The 19,596-nt window shown below is 40.9% G+C and overlaps 1 protein-coding gene across 10 annotated transcripts in view; it reads left to right on the forward strand.

The window, feature by feature from the left end:
* raraa (retinoic acid receptor, alpha a) overlaps positions 1 to 19,596 on the forward strand; it is a 534,959-nt gene that overhangs the window by 227,191 nt on the left and 288,172 nt on the right. For all 10 annotated transcript variants that reach the window (XM_078529303.1, XM_078529300.1, XM_078529314.1 and 7 more), the window contains one exon: positions 14,480 to 14,534. The gene's annotated coding sequence lies outside the window, so the exon portion shown is untranslated. The remainder of the gene's footprint in view (positions 1 to 14,479; positions 14,535 to 19,596) is intronic.

The raw sequence follows: 19,596 nt of genomic DNA on the forward strand, positions 1-19,596 counted from the left end.
GATAGTCTGGCTTTTCCAAGCTGCCGAGTTGTCAGTCTTGCCTGATTTATCAGCCACAAAAATAAACGTCAGCACCAGATCATAATTAAGTTTCTTTGTTCACAGAGCAACATCGACAGAGCTTGTAGAGAAGTTGTGGCTGCCTGTTTGTCTTGGCAGTCCATTGAGTGACAAGAGCACAAAGGTCCAGGTTTACTGTGGTATAACGCTTTGGGGCTATACATGGACTTCCTGTGGAGGACCATAGATCAGAGTTGGTTAGTTTGGCAATTGTTAAAAAAACTTTTCCCAAATTTTGTCCCCTCCTTGCCTGAAGATCTGACCCCTGCTGTTATATGCTTCCCTAGGCATCGACAACCTTTCAGTAACTGTCTCTTCTGCATATGTGAATCGTGACAGTGAATGTCAACAGGACTCTTGGCCTTGCAGGACATCATAGCTCTGCCTAAGCCTGGCTCTATGCAACATTTGCATGTGTGCTTTTCAGCAGAAGGCTCTGCACATCCAGAGTCAAACCCAAACTAGGGCTGATTTTTCTCTCTTGATAGAGAGTGGTGTCAGAACAGCAAAACTAGCAAAATGACACTGATTTCATCCCAAAATCTGACCTCTGTTTTACCACAATAAACAATTCAGGCTAATGGTTTCAAATCAGTGCCAGTATCTCCAAGACCAACCTCAGGGATAATGTAAATCCAGTAGCAATTTGGATATGGTAGATGCCTTCTTGAGCTGAATCTCCAGCTTGCTCTGTCATCCGACTCCTTCCTACAGCCTGCTGCTGTTACTTCATGTATCACCTGGGTGGAAATTTTTTTTAAAATGTAAATAAGTAACGCAGTGTGTACATGCACAATAGAATTTTTGAATGCAAATTGAGCTACTCAGCATTTCTAACGATGCCAGCTTCATTGATACCAGGTTCCACCACTGATCTCAGAATAATGAGAAGCCAGTCTGGGCATAGGAAGGTTGAAGTAAAAGAGAAGGAGACTGTGTACTTCAGTGAGTGGCTTGGCAGAAGCTATAATAATTACCGGACTGAATCAAAGCATTGCCTAGAGCTTGCCCAGCAGTTGATCTGCTTAAGGCATTGCATAGTTGGCTGCTACTATACCAGGTAAATCACAGGTTCCATCTATGGTCTTTGCCAGTTAATTGGCCTCAGTTGAGGGGCAGAATCTTGTTGAGGCATTGGGGCTCTTGCCTGTTGGCTGGAGAGCTGGCGAGAGACACCTGCTGTCTCTTTTTGGGAAGGCTTGCCAAACCACAAGCCAATCAGGCAGTAGCGAGGCCAGTTGTGGGCCTTCCCTGGAATCAGATCCCTGGGGCAGAAGTCTCGCCTGTCCGGAGTTGCCAGCTAATCAGAGGCTCAGCAGCACCTCTGGGGAGGCTGTGGCTGCTGCTGGAAGGACAGGGACTGGAGTCCCAGGATCGCGGAGTGCCCCAGCCCACAGGTAAGTAATGTAGTGGTGGGGGCGCACGGGGTGGCGGTTTCACTGGGTAGGGGTTAGCAAGGGCAGGGGAGAGGGGTCAGCAAGGGCAGGGGAGAGGGGTCAGCAAGGGAAGGGGAGAGGGGTCAGCAAGGGCAGGGGAGAGGGGTCAGCAAGGCCAGGGGAGAGGGGTCAGCAAGGCAGGGGAGAGGGGTCAGCAAGGGCAGGGGCGTGGCTCTCAGTGGACCCTGCTTCCTGATGTCCAGTTCCTCAATCAAGCACTGAGTGCCTTTGATTAAGGGACACCGCTCCCCCCACCGGAGGTGACAAGCTGGCCACACGGTTTTAGCTGCCATGCACGCTGCATAGCAACAGGCTTACCTGTAGTTTGGTTAATCCCAGCGGTAATGGTTTGAGGCTCTTAAGTGGTCATTAATTGGCCTCTTAAGGGCCTCAGTTGGTGGAGGCGCATGAAGGTCAACCATTGCCCTTCCCACCCAGAACATAATTCTGGCGGAGCCGGGGTTCCAGTAAACCACCATCCTGCCTAATTGCATGCCCTTCCTGCCACCAAACTCGTCATCAGTGAAAGCATAAGATTCCACCCCAGGTGAGAGCAGACAGTTGGGTTCAGTGCCATGGGTGAGAGAGTCAGTGCTCTGACTTCTGATTACAATACTCCCTTGTGGTCATGGAAGTCAGTGCAACTATGTGGAATTTGGATGAAGACGTGGTTAAGCATGGCTGTGGCATGCTGTCGTCAAAATATCCCATCAACGTTCACGGAAGGCTCATGTATGAAGAATGCCTACCCAATCAGGGGATTGCTTTCCATCTATACAACCAGACCCCAGCAAGGAATTCTGCCCTTATAAAAGAGGGAAGGGAGAATGAAAAAGATTAATGAAGAATGCTGCCTGGGGAAAGTGTGCCATGTCACTTTAAGAAAGTATATTTTGGTGAAACCCACAAATTTGCCATTTTAATTGCCGGGCATGCGGATAACAAGATTCAAAGCATGTGCTTGTTTGTGCTAAAATGCTGTTTTGTGACATAATATTGTAGCAGATTGGGGTTTTAATTACTGTGGTGTTGCTTATATATTGGTTGAGCTTGAGGAAAAATAATTTCTGACAAGGTGCATAGCTGTGCTGCTTCAGAAAGAGGCAAGCCCCCTTTGAACATTTCACTCAGCGTTAATTAAACTGCCAGCCGTCTGTCTTCAGCAGCTGTTTTTGTTCTCTTTCAAAACTAACAGGTTTCTAATTTAATTTATTAGGACCAGCAACTCCAGAATTAAAATGACAGGTTAGCAGTGTAAGTAAATAGAGCCTGCACCTGGTTTAATCTGTCACTCTTGAACAGAGTTATAATTACTCTTACAAGCCGCCACTGCAATCAAATTTGGGGAATAAAATGCCACTAGCTGTCAGTTGAATTTAGCAGGCATACCTGTCCTAAGTAAACCTTAGTAAATACTAAGGTTATGGAGATTTGCACTTTGAACAGGTTCGCTCTCTTTATAGTAATTCAGTATTATTGCAATTATATATGTCTGATTTGAAGCATTTTAATCGATTAAACAAGGCACCATGCGTTCGTCCAGAGGAATATAAAACCTCCTTGCATGGTTGTCTTGTTCACTGCCTTGGCAATTTGATTGAAACTTTGGCCCCTGGATACTCTTTAGAGGAGTGTTCAAGTCCCCACCATTTTATCTGCTTCCTTTGGCTTCCTTATCCAAAGAGGGCAATTTTTTTTTGAGGCAGTGGGGGCAGGGGGCACCCTTCTGACTTCCCTTCCTTCCCAGATTGGGCCCATTTGCAGCCACCTTGGTGTATAGGTTCCCAGTCGTGCGCCAGGTCTCATACAGAACCAGGGAAGCAGGAGTTCCTAACACAGAGAGACCCCACCTCCTCTACATCCACTCAAAAGGACCCTTTCAGTTTATCCCAGTCCCAGCATATTTTCAAGCTGTTCCACCAGACCCCAACTACTGAGGGTCTCTGGAAGAGCCAGTCAAGGAAATTTGACCACTGACCGTTTAGATTCACGGCTGAGGAAGATACAAGTTGATTGTATGGGGCAGAGTCATGACAGGGATAACAAGGTGTTTCGATTGCATCGTGATAAAAATGCATATATTTCACCTTTTATTGCAATAGGTAACCTGATGGCCAAGCCAAGAGATTTTACAAGCTAGTGCCGATTGTGCGGAATTTTGAGCCACTGAAGCACACATTGGAAATTGAGATGAATGAAAGATAAATTCTTCTCGCATGATTTTCTATTCATACGTTTATTTAGTGGAAAATCTGACAGGATACGCTGACTTCCACACTGAAAAATCTGACGCCGGCTTCCACAGCTTTGGCAAAGAGCTATTTCAGATTGCTTCCTGAACAGTAAAGTCTTACTGTTTACTTTTAAGGAGAACTCTCAACCCTTCCCTGGCCCACTCCCTTCACACCAGTTTGAAAATTGCGTAAACAGGATATTGAGTATTCAGTACGATTATTTCACAATGTTTGAATAATATTTTAAACTGGTGTGAAGGGGTGGGCCAGGGAAGGGTTGAGAGTTCTCCTTAAAAGTAAACAGTAAGACTTTACTGTTCAGGAAGCACTTTTTCTAATAAAGGGTAATGGGAATCTGGAGCTCCCTTTCCCAAAGGCTGTGGAAGCCGGGGTTAATTGTAATTTTCAAGACTGAGATTGATAGATTTTTGTTAGCTCAGGGTATCAAGAGATATGGAGCAAAGGCAGTTATAGAGAGTTGAGGTATAGATAAACCAGTATCTAACTAAGTTGAATGCCAGACAGATTCAAAGGGCTGAATGGCCCACCCCTGGTCCAATGTTTCCTGTTTTCCACATGTAGAGTAGTTTGGTTTAAATTATTCTGTGTTTTGGATATTTGTCTGGAGGCTTTGGGCATATATACAATTGTGCAAAAGGAAACAAAACAATATAAAGTTGAGAAAAAGGAACAGATTGTGACAAAGTGAATCAGGGTAAGCCCAGAGGGAAAGGAATAGGGCCTGTACTCAAAGCATTGCATTGAAGTCCACCAAAGCTTCTATGTTTTGAGTATAAGCTTGACTTACTGATCAAATAATGTTAACTTTTAAATAAATGTTGTCGTTTCTTGACTACAGAAGCTTGTACTTCCAGATTCGAAGGCTGGTGGGGGAGTGGGTAGAGTTTTCATTTTTGGCACAATTGGCAATTCCAGACCAAATTATGCCCATTTTGGAGTGTTTTTGTACCCCCAAATTTCTGCTCAAAGTTATTGCAATATTGCTGAATATGCAGTCTGCCATGAACTAGTGCAAGAAGGCCAGCGTTTTAAAATGTTTTTTAACAGATCCAGCTTAATTTTTGGAGCCTCCTCAAAGGCCGGTAAACAAGCGGAATTAGCAGAAACTCCCAGTGGTGATTAATTCAATGGGATGGGTCCAGCTTCTAACATGATGTTTTAAAACCAGTACAAAAAATTGCCAAAACTCGAATTGTGGCAACTCCAGGACAGTGAGTTTATCCAGTGGATGAACCAACCTTTTCAGACTAGGAAGGAGTTTGTTAGGCAATCGCAGACAGCGTGGGGTTTATAACTGGTGCAGTTGATTTTTGAAAGGAGAGAACTGGCCAGAGTTCCCAGTTCTGCTTATCATCCAGCGATCTCTGTTGGATGTTTCTGTATGTTGACGCTGAATGAGGACAGATCCTGGCTCACTTGTGAAGCCCTTGTGGCTAAAAACCCAGCTGATATATATTGTTGGGGCTCACAGAAGATTTGGCTGAGATGCTGGATGGTGCCTGTGCCCACAGTGTCTGTACTATGTTGAAACCAAATTGAAGAAATGTTAGAAGAAGCAAGAAAACCATTGGGAAAAATATTATCAAATTCTTTGAATAGATAACATAGGCTTTATGGCATTCTGTTGGCATATTCATGCCGTCCCCTGCCTTCTACCAAATGCCCCCTTCTCATCTCTAACTAATTACTTCTAGCTCAGTGCTGTCCTGGAGCTGTTGAATTCTGGATTTGTCACCAATAGCACCCCCCCAACCCCACTTTACACTCAACTGCCAAGCTACCTATGAATGCTATGTCAGCACTCATAGCTCACCTACGTTATGCATTAAAGACCCAGTTAGGAAAATGGCTTGGGTCTCCCACTAGTGTGATCAAATAGCTCATGTTATTGCTCTGCTTAGTGCCCATGCTGCAGATGAAAGTCTGTTCCTGAGATTCGACCACATAGTGTGGGATGAAAGTCACGTGTATGCCAGACTGGATAGGATTGGCAGGTCCTTTTACTGAAGGACCTTGATAAACTAGTTATTTTCTTTTCCCAGTAGTAAGGTAGCTTTTGTGGTCATTTTATTTGGTACCAGACCGCAAATTCCTACCTTGTTCAATTCAATTTCATAACTTGCCATAGTTCAAACTCGTGATCCGTGGGTTGCTCGTCCAGTGCCATTTTTGAATAAATTTCTGAAATATATTTGCGTGATACATTTTAACAGAGGAAATTGATCTGTATTGATAAGACTGAGTTTTGTAGCTTAGCCAAACCTGTTTACTAAACTTTGACTGGAGCGGAAGTGGTAACTGCAGGTATGAGAATTAGCCATCAATGCACCTTATGCTTGTGAATTATCATATTGTGGCAAAGTGGTGCAGCGGCACTGTGATGTTGTTCCAATGGCTGTAACCATTTGCTAGAGATCAAATTCTTGCACCACCTTATTTGTACATTGTCTTCAGGCAGAAATCCCGTCTCGTGGAAGATGATAATCTTGTTACTAGTTTTATCCATGACTTTACATGCCTAGCATTGCAGAAAGGTGCTATTGGAGTGAGAATGCAAAGAGTAGGGGAAGTATCTTATGTATGAAAATTTGCCATTGCTATTAAATGTGGTGTTTACATACTCCCATTAATTATCATGCCCCTGAGACTAATTTAATGTTAATTAAATGTAGTGAATTATTTTTTCTCATAGCAATTGGTGCAGCTACTGTGAATGTTCAAGCTCATTGATTTCTTCAAAATTTTCCATTAATATTTGATTATTTTTCCTAGTTGTAGCCAATTAAAATTACAGGTATAAGGGCAATTGTGTGATTTGTGCATTCATTAAACTTTGTAGCTATGTTATTGGATCAGCAGCCATGCAGAATGTTTATCTTGTGCTATTACTATTCACATTAGCATTGTTTTCATCTGCCCTAAAGCAGCAGGGGTGGTAGTAGTTATTGCACCATCTAGGCTCAGCAGGTGGTTCATCGGATTTCATGTTGGTGGATTTAAGGTCTTGGTGTGAATGCTGTTAAGCGTTTTTATAATTTAAGTATGCAATAGTCTGCCAGCAACAAACAACATGTTATCAATGTAAAGGGGGTGTATTCTGCTCCACTATTGGGCCTCCAGGGTCAAATCATGAGTGTAGGGTGAACAAAATATTGGGTTCCATCATATTGACCTTCTAATGGGTCCATATGGGACTTATGATGAATTGTGTGGCAGCTCCTAGACAGTGAGTGTATCAAGTGGATTAACTACAGGGACTTGGAACATGTTGAGTAATGAGAGAATGCCACTCTTTTCTTCTCCGCCGATGCTGCCAGACTGCTGAGTTTTTCCAGGTAATTCTGTTTTTGTTTTGGATCTCCAGCATCCGCAGTAGTTTTTTGTTTTTACTAATGAGAGATATGAATAGTTTTTCAGAGATCGTAGGTCTCCACTCGAGAACTGAGTGCTCTGGCATCCTCATAAAAGTGCATATTGTCTTTCCCTCATTGTTATGGTTTCCTAAGGCTATGCAGCACTAATAGTGAGGGGGAACAAAAGCAAAATACTGTGGATGCTGGAAATCTGAAATAATAACAACATGCCAGCAATGTTCAGCAGGCCTAGCAACACCTGTGGAGAAAGAAACAGTTAACATTTCGTTAGAACTTTGTGATTTCCAAAACTGCAGGTGACAAATATTAATTGAAATTCCTGCAGTTGAATATTTTTGTTGAAATGATTGGTCAGAAATGTCAAGCCTCAGACCTTTAACCCATTTGACTGTAAAATAAATTTAATGTCCTGCAACTTTTTCACCTTCCCCCTTCTAGAGGGGCTGACTTTGTTGGTGGTGTGGTTCCATAGGTGCCAAATACCCTTCTGGTACGAAAGTATAAACAATGATGGACAGCCTGTCACATGACTGTGATGTCTTATGCATTACAATGTAGACACACTCCACCCCACCTGCACACTATGTAATCACTTGGTGGGGAGAAAATTCAGGCCAATCAAGGAAAATAAATCTTGAAGATTACTCTCTCACACCCTTAGGTGATCATAACTAGTCCAGGGAGATCACTCTGGCCCTCATTAATGCAGTATCTACCTTTTCTACGAGGTGATCTCCATCCCAACCAGAAACAAGCCCAGCTCTTGCTTGTAGGAATTCAGCAAGTCAGAGCTCACTGCACAAGCTGGCAGCCAGTTGGCGTTCAGTGATTTCACTCAATTGGCCATTCTTCGTTTGTGAGTGCCAACGAGCAGTTTGAAAGTCAGGGGCATCACATATCAGTGTGATTCTGACCTTGTTCACATGCACACAAACTCAACCTACCCCCTGCCAGAACAAAACTCGGCTGCAATTCACTGCACCCACATTTCCTCCAGAGTTAGAGAATAAAACCTCTGCACAATAGCACTCCATGCCTTTGGGGGTTCATAGGGCACATTGTTTACAATATGCATTTGCCTTCAAAGATAGATCCATAATACAAATGGAGTATCAAAGTGATCTGAGACAGGTTTAGTGGATGTTAGTTTAGAGTACAAAAGGAGCCTCACATTTGGCAGTAATTAACAGTAAACAAGAACATTTTGGCATGTTTTCACTATAGCTGATCTCTATTAAAATCAGCTGTATTTTATCTAAGATAAAGCAGATATTTCCAGGGCTGGTATGTTTATCAGCTGCAACATCCACTGACCTGCCTGTATTACTGTTGAACTGAAATTAACTTCAAAGCCATGGGATGTATGAGGATTTAAACGTTGTATTTGTCTGAAACAGTGAAATGAGAATGCTGTTCGGAAGGAAGTTGCTGCTGCACGTGCTTGTTTTTTGGATATGCCATATCAGCAGTTTCATAGCATGCTGAGGCTAATGAAAAAGATTTTGCGGAGGTTGCTTGTTATATGGAAAATGCCTATGTGCTACTGATGTTCAATTCAATATTTTGACTGATGTTGCTATGCTAGAGCAGAGCAGATTTGTGAAATGCAACGACTCGCTCAGTAGAAAACATCTGATTCCCATCAACCAGCTCTGGTGCAAATGGCATCCATTAGTAAGCGTGATAACGAAAATCTGGCCACCTGATTAGTTTGCAAGTAGGCATTAATCCCTGGTGGAGTCTATCATTTGTAGGACACAACTTGTTTCAAACTGGTAATGTGTAACATTTGGAATTATCTATTAATGGTTATGCAGAGCTAAGTGATTTTATCCTTCTCCCTGTTTAGTATTCCATTTCAGAGCTAACAAAGACAATTTTTTTTATGCTCAAACTCCTTTGCCTGTTGCCAAACATGAACATAAGAATTAGGAGCAGGAGTGGGCCATTTGGCCCTTCGAGCCTGCTTTGGCACTTGATATCTGATTGTGACCTCAACTGAGGTTTCCTGTCTGCCCCCTCATAACCCTTGACTCCCTTGTTGATCAAAAATCTATATAACTCAGCCCTGAATAAGTTCAATGACCCAGCCTTCACTGCTTTCTGGGAAGAGAATTCCACAAACTAACGAATCTGAGAGAAAGAAATTCTCCTCATGAAATCTGCCATGAAACCAGTGCAATCGGTTTCAATGCATAATTCCTTTTTTTAAAATTGTTTTAAAGAACATTCCTTGATATATTTAAGAGTGGTAACTTGATTCAGTTTGATTAATATAGCTAAAAATGGGTTAATCCCAAGGAATGGACAATTTTAATCAGTCTCAATCCAATTTTACCAGTAACCCAATTTTAAAATGCAGACTATTTGCTCGTTAGATTGTGGTACAGTAGTTTGTTTCCTAGCAATTTTTAAAAAACGCATTCAAAAAATGTTAAAATGTTCCTCTTAGTGTCCAAGTGCCTAAAACTGCTAGCTTAATTTTTAGCGCCTCTTTGAGGTTCCGCAAATGTGCATAATTAATGGAAACTTGCAATAATGATTAATTCACCCTGGGATGTGTCTGATTTCTAACACCATGTGTTTTAGACCAACATAAAAGATCAAGGAAACTCAATTTTGGGTTTAAAATTCCACGATCTTTTGTATGGGTTATGTCAATTTTGGGTGAATTATACCAAAAGAAACCAGCGGTGCAGAGCTGAAATTCTGCCCCATGATTACAGTCACAGTGCCATTATTTTCATTCACTAAGTTGCAGAAAAATTACAGGGAAGTTTGCATTTTTCTACCTGATTCTTTTGATCAAAGCTCCCTGTTGAATCTGCACTCAAAATTCCTTATATAACATGGTGTGCAATCTCTACTGGGGGGAGGAGTGGTGGTAGCAGATGGGAATGGTAGTTGGGAAAGGGCTTCTGTTGCCACTAGTAATGCACAATTATACTGATGATGCTCTGTTAACTCCAGAGGGAAATCTATCATCAGTTCACATTCCTGTCACCAAATTTACTTCGATCTAACACCTACCTCTTTGCAGACTAATATCTCTGCTCAGGAATAGTGAAGTTATATTTCTCACAAATAAGGACAGCAATGTTTTCCCGATAGCCAAGTAAATAAAGGCTTTGGCTGATGTATTTCCAGAAGATACCAGGATTTACCCCTAACCCGAGGCAGTTAGGATGATCACAGTTCCTTTGCTAGATAACAGGATGGGTGGAAATCAGGTATGTCTCCTTCTCCTGATTGCATTTATTTGACAGGATCACTCTAAGTTATGATGCCTTCCACTGAATAATGAAACAACACTGACTGCCTAAGGTCATGTGAGGATTAACCACTTGGAGGACAGGCAGTGTCCTGGGACTTTATCCAACAAGTTAGTGCCTTCAAGAGAGGAGATTAGAAGGGAGAAAAATTAAAGAGAAGAAAAATGATAGGAGAAAAAATTGGATTTGTCAGAGCTCAGGTCCTGCAATTCTCCATAGTTAGTTCATGACTTTGGCTATAGCAGACAATGACCGACATTGATCAGAGATCAATTGTTTCCTAACATGAAGAAAAAAGAATCTGTGGACAAAACATTCTAAGCTATTTGCATCCATTTCTCAAAAAAGAAATTTACAGAGATGAGTGAAGTGATCAGGTGCATAGCCTTTTAATGAGGAAACAATGAGGAAGATTTTATTTAGCATCAATCAATCAGGCAGAAAAAAGAAGCAAGCTGGCTCACGTAGGATCGGTTACTGAAGGCTCAAGTAAGATAAATTAATAAAAATAGAATTTAGTTTATTATAAAAACATTGAATATGCAGCAGTAATCGTGTTTGAAATGAGGAAATGATTTTATAGTATTTTGCTGCGTTCAGACATGAAGAAAAACAAACTGGACTTATTTCAATGTCAATTCAATCACACCTGAGAAAATAGTTGAAGGCTTGGAAGGGTTTGTTACACAGTTTTGTCTAAGATGCATAAAGATTAATTAAACTCATCTTGATGGAATAGCTCTTGGCATAATATGTTGAACCAGACAGCCATGCAAATCAGCAGTTCACCTGTTTATTTATTTTAAAGATAATTAGCAGTTTTCCTTTTTTTCCCCCTCTCCTGATTCGTACCAGAATATAGTTCCACAAATTCCCTCCAGTGCCTCACCCAAGAAACTGATCTTCATCTGTGAGCCAAAACTGAGTGTGCATGTCTGGACTGTGAGCTGTGGTTATGCTACTCCACCCTAGCCGAACCATTGCAGTACAGATCCAACTCTACCTCCACATCTACATATTTCTATCAACAGCCACTGGATAACCTTGGGAGCATAAGTCCCGGTGGTTTTTATCTTCCCTGCCCAAAGAAAACCCCAGTTGCTGTCCTGCGTGAGATCACATAACTCAGCACTAGGCATTGAAGCTTGGATTTCTGATCTATATACTGCAGTGCATTTATATCCCACACAATTCGGGAAAACTGTATGAAAGAAAAACCAAAGTTTTTTTTTCAACTGTGTCTTTCACATCTTCATGATGTCCTACTGTGGTTCATAGCAAGTGGATTATTTTTGAAATGCAACCACTTTGCTTTGGAGGTGCATGCAGCAGCAGTTTATTCGCAGCAAGGTCCCATAAATAGCAATGAGATGAACAATCAGTTCATCTGTTTTTGATGTTGGTTGAAGGGAGAATGTTGCCCAGGAGATGAGGGAAAGTCCCTGCTCTTTGAAAAAGTGTCATGAAATCTTTCTATCCACCTGAAAAGGCAGCCAGGTCCTTGATACAATATCTCAAAGACAGTGCAACACTCCCTCAGTTTTGCACTGCCAAGATTTTGTGCTTGAGTCCTGGAGTTGTACTTAAACCTTCCCAGCTTCTGATTCCAGGGTGAGAGTGCTGTCATTTGAACCAAGTTGACGTTGGGAAAGCTCAGTTTTTAAAACTATTTGAAAAGGAAGAGTGGCACTCTGTTCCATTGATGGGAACTCACTCTGATAATTCCCCATAACAGCTAAATGCCAAGTAAAGGGCAGGTATTTAGCCGCAGGGAACAGAGGTCAATTAGAGGATGAGTCATCTATCCGTTCTACATTTCTTAATAACTGGCCCGAGAGCATTTTTGGCAGAGGCAAAATCCTGAAACTCCTTGCCTAATTGTACTGTGGGAGTACCTGGATACACAGTTTCAGTCATTCAAGAAGGCAGCTCACCATCACTTCAAGGGCAATTGGGGATGAGCAATAAATGCTTGCCTTGTTAGTGAACACTCGCATCTGCACATAATTCCCTCTTTGAGTTGGGTGGCATTATTGAATGTACTTACAAGTATGCTAATGTTTACTGTTGTAAATTTATTGATTGTTTATCTAGGAGCAGCTGATAGAGGTTGTTTAAAAATACCATGAAGTAATGGGTTATTGATTGTGGTATGTGTATTTTAATAACATTATTTGTAGTTGAGCCAAAATTCCTTGGCATTTGTAGTACCGTTCTGCCACATCTTTGATGAAAATGTGCAGAAATGACCAAAAACTTTTCTGGGGACTAGATGTGCCAGATTCCAGCTGTGGTGCCCAATTTCCTGGATGGCATTGTAAGGGTGAGACTCTCCAGTTGCCCTTACAAGGCCATGAACACCCATGCTCCATCCTCACAGGGTCTTGGTGTACCAGTGGTCCAACCTTATGCCAAATGAGAGGAGGTTAGAGGTGGGTTCCACAGGGGTGGTGAGGTCAGCTTGGGATTGTGGCCTGGACTGCTAAAGATTGTATGTTCATTTTTTTTGTAAACTCTGTTTTCTTGTGATTGGTTACTCTTCATGTGTGATCCTTGGCAGTCTGAGTTACCGAGCTATTCACTCTGGGGGTGTTGACGTCAAGTCTAAGCACAAAATTATTCTTTAATGAAAAGTGGGAGAATGTAAATGTTTTTCTGAGGCTTTGATTGTGATGCAGTTTAAAGGAAAGAAGGTTGCTATGAAGATATAAGGTCCTTCTTTCTTTAAATAATTAAACATCCACCAAATTGAATGAAAGCCCTCTTTTGAAATATGTAATTTTGAAGGGTGCAATTGTATTACCGAGGCATAAATAGGCAGTCCCCTTTTTGTTAATGATAAATTTCAGATCCTTTACTGGTGCTGCTATATAATAGCCGGCTAAGTGATTTGTCAAAGTAACCTGGTGGACTCTTCTTTGACTATTAAACACTATATCGGGAACCATCTTATTCCAATGCTCAGCTGCCTCTACTAGCTCAGCCGGGTTTGGGATCTTCCACTATGAGAGCTTATATAGTCCCACCATTCCTAGGATAATTATTAATGTACCCATTGTAATTGGATTTTCTTTTCCCTGACTATTTTCTCTCCTTATCTCTTGAAAATTGTGTGCTGGGGATGGTTTGCAGCTGTTTTCCGCAACTTCACCCAAATAGCCTTATATGATGAATCCTTGTGTAAGGAAGCTTTTCAGTGGTATAAGAGATCTCAACCAAGCCTGATCTTGCTCTCACCCAACATTGATGGACATGCTTTTCTAACAGAGGCTGTCGAATAGTGACGCAGAATGACAATCCTGGCTAATTTTCGTTGCCTTAAGCTTGGGATGCGAAGGCCAATTGTAGCATTCCTATAAATGAAAGACTTCCATTTATATAGTGCCTTTCACAACCATTGGATGTACTTTTGAAGTGTAGTCACTGTGCTAATATAGGAAACACAGCAGCCAATTTGCGCATAGCAAGCTCCTACAAACAGCAATGTCATTTTGACTGAATAATCTGTTTTTGTGATATTGTTTGAGAGAAATATTGGCCAGGACACTGGAGATAACCCTCCTGCTCTCCTTTGAAATAGTGCCATGGGATTTTTTATGTCCAACTGACAGGGCATGTGGGACCTAGGTTTAATACTTCAGCTGGTAGATGTCACCCCTAACAGTGCACCACTCCCTTAGATTGCATTGGAGTGTCAGCCTTAATTTTTGTGCTCAAGTTCAGGAGTGGAACTTGAGCCCACAACCATCTGACTCAGAGGTGAGAGTGCGACCTATGGTTACCTTCGCTAATTTTCTCAAAATTGGCGCAAGCCAGGTATTGAGCCTGAGTTCTTCTGGTTTGTGTAGCTCAGGTAAGCACTGGATAGAGTCAGTGGATCATCAGGATTGCCCAGATTACAAATATATAACTGAACAATTCCATAAAAAACTGCAATGACATGGATAAATGAGGAATGACCCACATCATTACATTAGTGATTGAAAATGTCTCAGCGATGGATTCATCAATACTTTTTTTGGAAAGTAGTTGATATTTTTAAAATAACATGCTGCTCACAGTTTGACATTTTATATTCACAGGTACCCTGTTTGATTTAGCTTTGGAACTCTTGGGGATACAGTAAAGCTTTCTGTGGTAAGTTTCTTTATTTTTTTTATTAATTTCTAAAACAAATCTAGAAATATTGAGCCAAGGGGTAAGCTGGGGATTGAACTCAAATTGAGTTTTTGTGGAGAGAAAATGAGAACCTGTATTCTCTTTTAATGAGAATTCTATGTGTACATTTTTCATTTTGTTAATTGCTACTGGCCACTGAGATGCTTCCTCAGCTGGGAAGGTATTCTGATCTGAACTTTTTGGGACCAATTTTGACATCCACCAATGGTTAGAAAACTGATGATAGTGAATTGGCTGCTTAATTTACACCTGCTGAAGATTTTTTTTATGATTGACTTCAATGGAATGGAAGTTGGGCCTGAGTATAAAACGGTTGGTTGACCGACTAATGCCCGTTTTCCAATCCTGCTGAAAGTGAAAATGATCCATTTTGTATTGGAAAACCTTAGGTGAAAGACCTCACATTGCAGGGCAACATCAAGTCTGAAGAGAGTGGTGAGAATGTGGAATTTGCTGCCACATGAACTGGTTGAAGCAGATAGTATTGATGCACTTAAGGTGAGGCTTGATGCATACCTGAGGGAGAAGGGGTTGGATAATTACAGAGGCAGGATGGAAAGAGATCATTAGAATGGTATAAAGCTATAAATGGTATAACTTTAGTCTAACTAGAATCAGCATAAGCCAGTTGTGCTGAATGGTCTGGATCTGTGCTGTAGGTTTCATTTAATTCTTTATAACAAGACTCAGAATCACAGATTCTGTGACAAGCCATGAAATAGTTGAAGAAATATGGGGGTGAGAGTGGAGGTAGTGGGACAGTCCATGAGTTAACAGAGGTACCCATTTCAGGACTATGCACCCATTTGGACTGGGCTTTCACTGCTTGGTTTTGCCAAGCATTGGTTTACATCTTTCACAAAAAGTTGTCAAACACTGAATGTTAGTTGAGGCTAAGATATTAATCAGAAAGAAGAAGGGGACCGGCCTAAAGCCACCAGAACCACTGAGAAAAAGGGTACTTGACTTTATAAAGATGGTAGGGTCATACACGATATAGAAGAGCTTTATTAAAATGATGCGGGAAATGAGAGACATTAGCACTCTTTTCACCAGGACTGAGGTTAGGAGGAAATCTATTTAAGTTATTAGAAATTGAGGAATTTTGATGATCAGAGAAAATTTATTTCTTCTAATTGGTGAAGCAGCAATTTTTTTAAATTTGCTCATGGAATGTGGGCATTGCCTGGCTAGGCCAGCATTTATTGCCCATCCCTAATTTCCCTTGTTCAGAGGGTATTTAAGAGTCAACCACATTGCTGTGAGTCTGGAGTCACATGTAGGCCAGACCAGGTAAAGACGGCAGGTTTCTTTCCCTAAAGGACATTAGTGAATCAGATGGGTTTTTACGACAATCGGCAATGATTTCATGGTCGTCATCAGACTTTTCCAGATTTTTTTTATTGAATTCAAATTTCACCATCTGCTGTGGTGGGATTGGAACCGGGGCCCCTGGAGCATTACCCTCTGGAATATTAGCCAGTATGCCACCGCCTCCACAATTAAGGGAATATAAAGTTAAGATTATCAGAGGCTAGGAAGGGAAAGGTTAGAAATTTTATATGCAGAAGCTTGTTTGGGTGTGGAGGGCCATTCAAGAAATAGCGGTAAATGGCTTTTAAAATGGGATCAAGATAATTTTTTGAAAAAAATGAAACGGCATAGAAAAATGTACAAAGTGCATAACTTTCTTCGAGAATGTCATGAAGGTGTGATCAGGCAAATAGCTTCCTTCTGGGCTGATAGCTTTGAAAACAGCACACTGGCATAGTTTGAATAGTTTATAGTGTGGACTTTTTAAACTCTACAGCAGCCTTGAATAATAGTGGTAGCCTATAAAACTGCATTAGTGAATCATCATCAGGTGACAAATGAGAGATTGTGTGTTTGGTTAGTATTGGCTCTGTGACTATTTTAATGACCTCATGGGACAACAAAGAAAATTTTTCTCAACTTTACTGATGACTGTTAAATCTTAAAAACCACGGGTGGGATTGAAGCTGGAAAGAAAAGTTGCCACTTGAACATCGCAACACAATGCGCAGAGGTGTTGCTGCACTCCTCCATGGCTGTGATATTTAAATGATAACCCTTCTCACCAACCTCAGATTTCAGTTCTGGTTTCTACTGTTAATTTTAAGCTATGATGCTGTATTTACATGGCAGCTCTCCCTCCTGACTTAAATCAAATGACCTCTCACACTTACACCTCAGTCTAGATTGGAATCACCAGTTTCAGATACATTAAATTCTGAGTGACAAATTGATGGTTCCACATTGTGTTTGGTTCCAACTAGTTCAGATTAGGAACTTCATTTTCATATTATTAAAACAACAAGGGCTTTGGAAGCTATGTTTAAAGTCACAATGTTTCCAAAAGAAACAGTCATAATTTTGAATTTAAAAAAATGAAATAATATACAATTTGTGTATCAGATCAATTAGTAGTTTTCCTAGATCACTTATTTATTGGGCTAAATTATATTGCAAGACTTTTTCCTGTCCGTGTGAAGGAAAAACATCTGAAGAAAATATTCCATAACTGTGCCTTGCTTTTTCTCTTTTTAAAGATCTATAGCCCTAGTTGATATTGTGCCAAATTTAGTATTAAACATTTCTAAACGATAACATTGACAATAGTTGTTGGTTTCTGAAGCTTAAGTTCCCATCTACACTCCAAAACTGATTAACCCTGCCCGTAGAGATCACAGGGAAATGTGAGCTGAATTCCATTTTCTGTCTGTATTATTCCAGTTCTCTGGTGCCATATGCTTTTGAGTTTGGCAGCCTCAAGAGGGTGTAATTGGTACTTTCTCCTAAGTATTATCATTCTTGTTGGAGTGTGGCTGTAGGAAGGTTGAATACCCTTGGTCTGTAGCCCATTCTTTAATGTATGAGGCCAGGCCCTATCTGCTGGCTATTCTACAATGGAAAGCATCACTACAATGCCTAATCTGGAACTCATCTAATGTGTATATGCATGCCTTCCAGCAGGGCATCACCAAATAGTGAACAGTACACACTGTGTTTCAATATATCCATTGAAAAAAATATATGCACATAAATGGATAAAGACTATTGATTGTGAATATGTCAAAGAAAGAAAAAGTGCAGCACGGATGAAGGTGCAATGTCGCACTTTTGCGTGCCTGCCTGCAGTCAACTGTGTATTACCAACTCGCAGGCTGGATGAATGATGCCAACAAAATGTTGAAATTTCATGCATAGGTCAAGAATGGATTTCATTGCATTGTATTATAAGTAAATTGAAACAGAGAATGGAGGCCCTCTTACATTGACCTTGGGATTCATTATAGGGACTATTGGCGGGTGAGCAAGAAGCAGCTTAGTTTTCTCAGGAACTCTTACTATGCAGTTACGCCCAGGAAGGGCCAAGTTCCAGATGCCATCAGAAGTATGTTTATCCTCTTTCTTCATATAGTGTTGGATGAGTACCATACTATTGGTAATAAAGTGCCCTGGAATGGAAACTGAGCTGGTTGTGGTAAATCTTTCAAGGCGCAACATGTGGTGGAATAATTAATGTTGCGCAGGTGATAGCAGCTGCTTTCAGTTTTCAGTATCGGATCCGTGGACAGGTCATGCTCAAGTGCAGTGCCATGTTTATGACTGCTAAGCAGCGCATGTTTAGATCAGTTGGAGGCACATGAACATGCTTCACGAAGAAATCAAGCACGATTACAGTTTGTTATTTCACTCTAAAAATAGTGTGATGTAGGAATTCTCTGAAATATTTTTCTTTGCAATCAGCAATAAAATATTTCAAAAATGTTATTTTGTTAAATCCTTTATTTATTAAGTAATGGAAAGGGGCTATATATTTTTTTAAAAGCTGTAGAAGGCGTTCTGGTTTAAATTCATATCAGTTTTCACATCATTCAGTTGATCTGTGTCAAAAGGATTTAGGGGATGTGATGATGTACCCAATACATTGGAATCGGGTCAGATCAAATCATTATTTTTCTCTATCTGTATTTATTTCAAGGTAAATCCAGACTGACTGACACTATATTTCAAATATGATTTTGATTTAATTGTAAGAATCTTTGACGGAGTAAATATGTGGAAACTGCTTCCACTGGAAGAGGGGTCTATAGGCAAAGAACACGGATTTCAGATAATTGGTGAAAAATCCAAGAGAGAAATTAGATTTTTTTTAAATGTAGCGACTGGTTACTTGGAACAAGGATGGAGAAAGCCGATTCGGTGGTAACTTAAAAAAGGGAATTAGATATATACCAGAAAGGGAGAAATGTGTAGGGCAAGGAGTAGAAGAGTGGAGCTCTTTCATAGAACCGGGTTAGGCACGATGGGCTGAATGGCCTCTTTCTGTGCTGCATGGTTCTATGTTTCAATGAACTAACTCAATTTTGGGACAGCTTTATAAATATTCCAGGTGGAGGAGGGGGGATTTTATAGTGATACTACACTCGTTATGGTCCCAGGTGGTGATAATACTGGAAAAGTCAGATCCCTGAGCGGAACCTGGCTTGATCAATCCTAACTTTTTTAGAAACCGTGGAGGAAAGCTACTGAACAAATTCACAGGAGTCTGCCTTTGAACTTTTAACACAGAATAAAATGTTTATTAAAACAAAAAAAATGTACCAGACAAGAGGTTGGAAAATTCTCAATCCAAACACAAGACGATTCAATTTCCCAATATTTCTATACCCAGCAATATCTTTACAGATGCTTAAACCAATGAAGAGCTGCCACCAGCTTGACACTGAGGCTCCTTGCTTGGTACTGGCACACGTGCAAATGGTTTTCTTCCAGTGAATTCTTGAGCATTCACATGATGCTTCTCACCCAACTTGTATCTCTCCCCGAGACACCCAAAACCGCACCCTAAACTCACTATTGCTTCAACTGGAGAGCAACACAAGTTCCCTAAACTCAGTCTCCCAGTAGCCGAAGATCCTTGTCTTCACTCTCTAACACACTGAACTCTCTCCTGTTGTGTCACTTGACCACTGTCGCAACAGCCCAGTTTTTT

Source organism: Cetorhinus maximus, chromosome 25 (assembly GCF_964194155.1).
Source record: "Cetorhinus maximus chromosome 25, sCetMax3.hap1.1, whole genome shotgun sequence".
NCBI classification, from domain to species: domain Eukaryota; kingdom Metazoa; phylum Chordata; class Chondrichthyes; order Lamniformes; family Cetorhinidae; genus Cetorhinus; species Cetorhinus maximus.